A 4,681-nucleotide genomic window follows, 5' to 3' on the forward strand; every position below is an offset into this window, starting at 1 on the left:
CAAGATGAGCTTGGCTTCTTGCCAGTGTGCCAAGGAGTCCATCCATAATCAGTGGGAAAAACACTCCAACCTTGGATTTCTCCTTCATTAGTCCTCTAAATAGAGATTACCTTACCTTGTCCGAAAGGGGAAAAACAAGTCATAAGTTACCCATATAATCGTTGAGGGAGCATTGTTAAATAAATTTCTGAAAACACAAATCTCAGTGGCTTATTATAGTATATCCTACAACTTTTTAACTTCCTCAGCATCACAGCTTTCCAATCCTGGTGGTACAGGGATGAAACAGAAGCCACTCCAGAGTCGCTTTACATGTCTGAGAGAGCACAGAACAGGTGAATATATTCTGTTGTCAATATTTTTTAAATGTTGATTCTATATAGATCGCAGTAAGCTATTTACACTTTCCTGTGTGTTGTGCAGGGACCCTTGAAGTTGCAGTGCTTAATTATGTGACAACTAGATTAAGATGGCCAGAAAATATCACACACCTCTGACTTTATCCTCTGACCAACCACCACAAAACAGAGGAAAAAGATGGGACATGTGTAAATTGAAAAATCTCTTGCCTGTCTATTTCCTAACACAACATATTTGCTGTGAAGTATCAGTAATACAATAAATTCATACATGCCATCTGCAGGCTTCTGGGTTATTCCTCATCCATTTGAGTCTCTCTCCTCAGCCCACAGTCCACATTGTCCTTCAGACAAGATGCGATATGCACATGATGGTTCACTCAGAACTCAGCTTCTTGGTTCCCTGCTTCTTCATCCCCAGAGACATTCTCTTTCACTTGTATGTGGTCATTCACTTTATGCCAGAATTACAGACATTGACTCCTCCACTTCTGAAATGATAAATGTACACATGCCATTCTTCCACTACAACTTTGAAACCTTCCAGAATTCCTGAACAGTACTACCAATAAGCTGTTTTTCAGCATCTCCAAACCACAGACCAATCTTCCCTCTCCATTCTTTTCAATTCTCTACTGGTTTTATTTTGCTACCTGGGTTTGTCCACCACCTGCAAAATGCTATCGACCATTAACATCAATTTCCTATTCCTATTGTTTTTCTTTCTACTCAACTAGAAAATTTTAGAAACTACAGTGTTTTTCAAACCAAGGAGATTGTTGTCAGTATTAAACAACAACAACCAGTATCAATTAGAAACTCCATACTTTCCAGATATTATTAGGTATGTCTCTCGAGTCTTTCAGCGTGTACAGGTGCAGGGATTATTGGCAGATTAGTAATTGGAGTCAAGAGAGTGAGTGCAATTTTCCAGAGACATTGTGAGGCAAATGGATTCAGGAAATAGCCCTGAGTAACACCAATAACATAACAGATGTCAAGAAGAAGGAAAAACTGACTTGCAAAAGAAACTGACAACGAATGACCGAAAATTAAGGAGGGGAAAAACTTGAAAAATGTGGTATCAGGAAAGGCAAGTGAAAAGATTATTTCCAGAGGGAGAAATGAGTAAAAATGTCTAAAGTTATTGATTGACCAAAGAGTGGCCCATCAGGTTTGAAGACGCAATGGCATGGATAGCCACAGAGAGTGAAAGTTCACTGTCAAAGTCGGTGCAGATGCCAGATTTCATCAGGCTGAGTCATAAGAAGGGGTGAGGAGTTGGTGAGGAATAGAATCATTTCTGACAAGAACTTTGCCCAGGAAAGCAGAATCAGGAGTGTTAACCAGAGGGAAGTACAAACTTGAGAGACAAGTTTGGTACTTCTAAAAGAACTTGCCTTTTTAGTATTTATAGGTGAAGATAGTCTATGGAAACAGATTTCTTCTAAAGACAAAGAATAGTCCACAGAGCTGAACTGAAAGTGGCAGTGGTGAGAAAGATAGAACTGTTTTATGTGCCTTCCAAGTCTTGATTGTTCAAAAGGGTTTTACACTTTAAACCCTTCTGTCATTTTCTGTTGCCATTAGCATAAACTCAAGCTCTTTAGCATGGTTTAAAGCCTCTTCCTAACCTTGCACCTGCCTAGCTCTCCCCAGGGAAATCATCCTTTCCCAGACTCCTCGATCCACACACCTAACACCTCTTAGTTCTCTGGCTATTTGTTCAGCATCTTCTCACCTGTATGGCTTGACATACAGAGTTCTATCTTGCAGAGACAAGATCTCCATTATTTTCCTGACCAGCACACAACCTACCTATAATTTCATAATTATTTCCTAAAGGGAATCCTTTCCTGTTTCCACAAACGAGGTCCAGGGCCTTCCCTCAACCTCTTCATGCATCCTTCGCTTCCCCACACACCTTCCTTCTCATCATAGACTGCAGATGCACCTGCCTTCTTTCCAAGCGTGAACTCCATGATAACAGAGATCAAAAATGCCCTACTAACATTATATCCCCAGTACTTAGTCCATTGCCTGGGATATAGTTGCTTAATAAAAATGCATTCCAAAATGACACAGTAAATATTTTAAACAAAGGTCAAGTAAAAGTGTTCACTTAACCACATAAAAATTGTTATTATTGATTGAGATTCTTGAAAATTTGTATTTTATATATTACTGCAGTGATTTAAACATTTTTATGACTTCTTACCCTATTTTACTCTGTTTTAATAACACGTTTTATATTCTGACATAGCTATATAATATCCAATCATCATGCGTACTTTCAGGTATCTTTCTCTAGAATGTAATCTCCATGAAGGCAAAGATCTTTGTTTTGTTCATTGGCTTGTTCCCATACAACAATGTCTTATCATATGAGTGAATAAAAGAATGAATGAAGTGTGTAGGTAGTATTTCTATATGTTCTTTTACATATGGAAAATAACTTACCCTCAGTGAAAATTAACTCACTTATATTTCACTTATCTATTTTTATTTCAACTTAATCACATAAGTCTTCACAAGGTACATTTCTTTTTCCTGCATGAATATCATGCATATCAGTCAAGATGAATAGCTTCTCATTTTTTGTCAATTAAACATACTTTCACTTCTTTTTCTTCCCCTTTCTCTCCTTCCTTCCCATACTAACCTTTTTCTTTTTACATTTTGTTTCACAAAAGAACTTAATTAAACTAAAAAGATGGACAAGCTAAAATCTAGTGACAAGTGCACTGCAATTTTCTTCTGAAAGATTTTTTTCCCCTCTTCATTCCTTCTTTTACTAAAGGGAGGAATAAACTAACTTATTTGGGGAAAAAAGTTTAGTCTCAAATTAGTCTCTGTTATTCACACATAGCCCCATAAGAATTCAATTTCTGATGCAAGGCAACAGATACTATTGTATTATTAAACTTATGTAAATCACCATTCTGCCACAAAATAAGAATGTTCACAAATATTTTCCAATTGCAAAGAAGTCAGGAAGGGAGAAAAGTTTATGTTTCAATTTAAAAAAACAATTTAACAAATTATTGAGCCTATCAACAACTCAAGAGAAAACAAAAAATCCTTAAGTCTGGAAAACAAAGCATAGAAGAAAATCAGTAATATTTTAGTCAAAAGTCATAGAATTTTATTTCACCAGCTCAGTCTCATGTAAATAATCCCTCTTTTGTTGAATTTGCAGTGTTACTATGGTCTGATCTTTCCATTTAAATTCTGGAAATTAGCATTCAACATTATTATTGATATTTCTGAACTTGTTCCTACCATTAGGCTGGCCATTTTCTTGTCTGTTTTTTTTGTACTCTTATTTCTGTGTGTCTGATTTTAGTTTTCCTGGAATAGCATTTCCTTCAGCACTTCTTGGTCTGGTGTTGGTAAAGTCTTGCACGTTTTGTTTATCTGAAAATGTTTTTGTCTTTTCTTCCCATATGAAGGATAATCTTGCTGGGGATAGTATTCTTGGTTGAAAATGTTTTTAACTTAACAGTTTGAACATATTTTCCCATTCTTTTGTTGCTTGCATTGTATCCAATGAGAGGTCCAATATTAGCCTGATGGGATATCCTTTAAAAGTAATTTGATGTTTTTCTCTTGTCAGTTTTAGTATCTTGTATCTAACTGTGGTTTTGGTCAATCTGCCTATGATGTGCCTTGGAGAAGATCTTCTTGAGTAGGTTATATGTGGGGTCCTTTGTATTTCATGGGTCTGGATACTTTTTTCATTTCTATTTTGTACTTATTTATTTTAATTTGAGCAGAGAGAGACACAGAAAGAGAGAGAGAAAAAGTGAGAAAGCAAGCTGCCAGGTCCAAGACTTAAAGTAGGTCAGCCATGTGGGAGTCCAGCACCCCAACCACTACACCATCTGCCAACCACAGGTCTGGATATTTGAGTGCCTCTCTGGGTTTGGAAAGTTTTCTTCCAGGATTTCATGGAAGAGATTATCAATGCCCTTATTAGTCTCTTCCTCTTCTGAGATACCAATTATCCAGATGTTAGGGCTTGTAATGGTATCTAGTATTATTGATTATTCTCACATTTGGGGGGTTATTTTCTCAGTCTTTTTTGGTGAATATTCTAGGTCAGAGGTTCTGCCTTCTACATCTGAGATTTGATCTTCTGCATGATCTAATCTGTTTTTAATACTTTTAGGGTAGATTTTGATTTCCTGTATTATAGCCTTCATCTCTAACAGCTCTGTTTAATTCTTCCTTATGGTATGTATTTCCTCTTTCAGATCATGAAAGAACTTCCTCACCTACTAGAATTCATTATCTCTTTCTTACTGCATCTTCTGGAGTTT

The sequence above is a fragment of the Tupaia chinensis genome, unplaced genomic scaffold (assembly GCF_000334495.1).
Source record: "Tupaia chinensis unplaced genomic scaffold, TupChi_1.0 Scaffold000478_3, whole genome shotgun sequence".
NCBI lineage: Eukaryota > Metazoa > Chordata > Mammalia > Scandentia > Tupaiidae > Tupaia > Tupaia belangeri.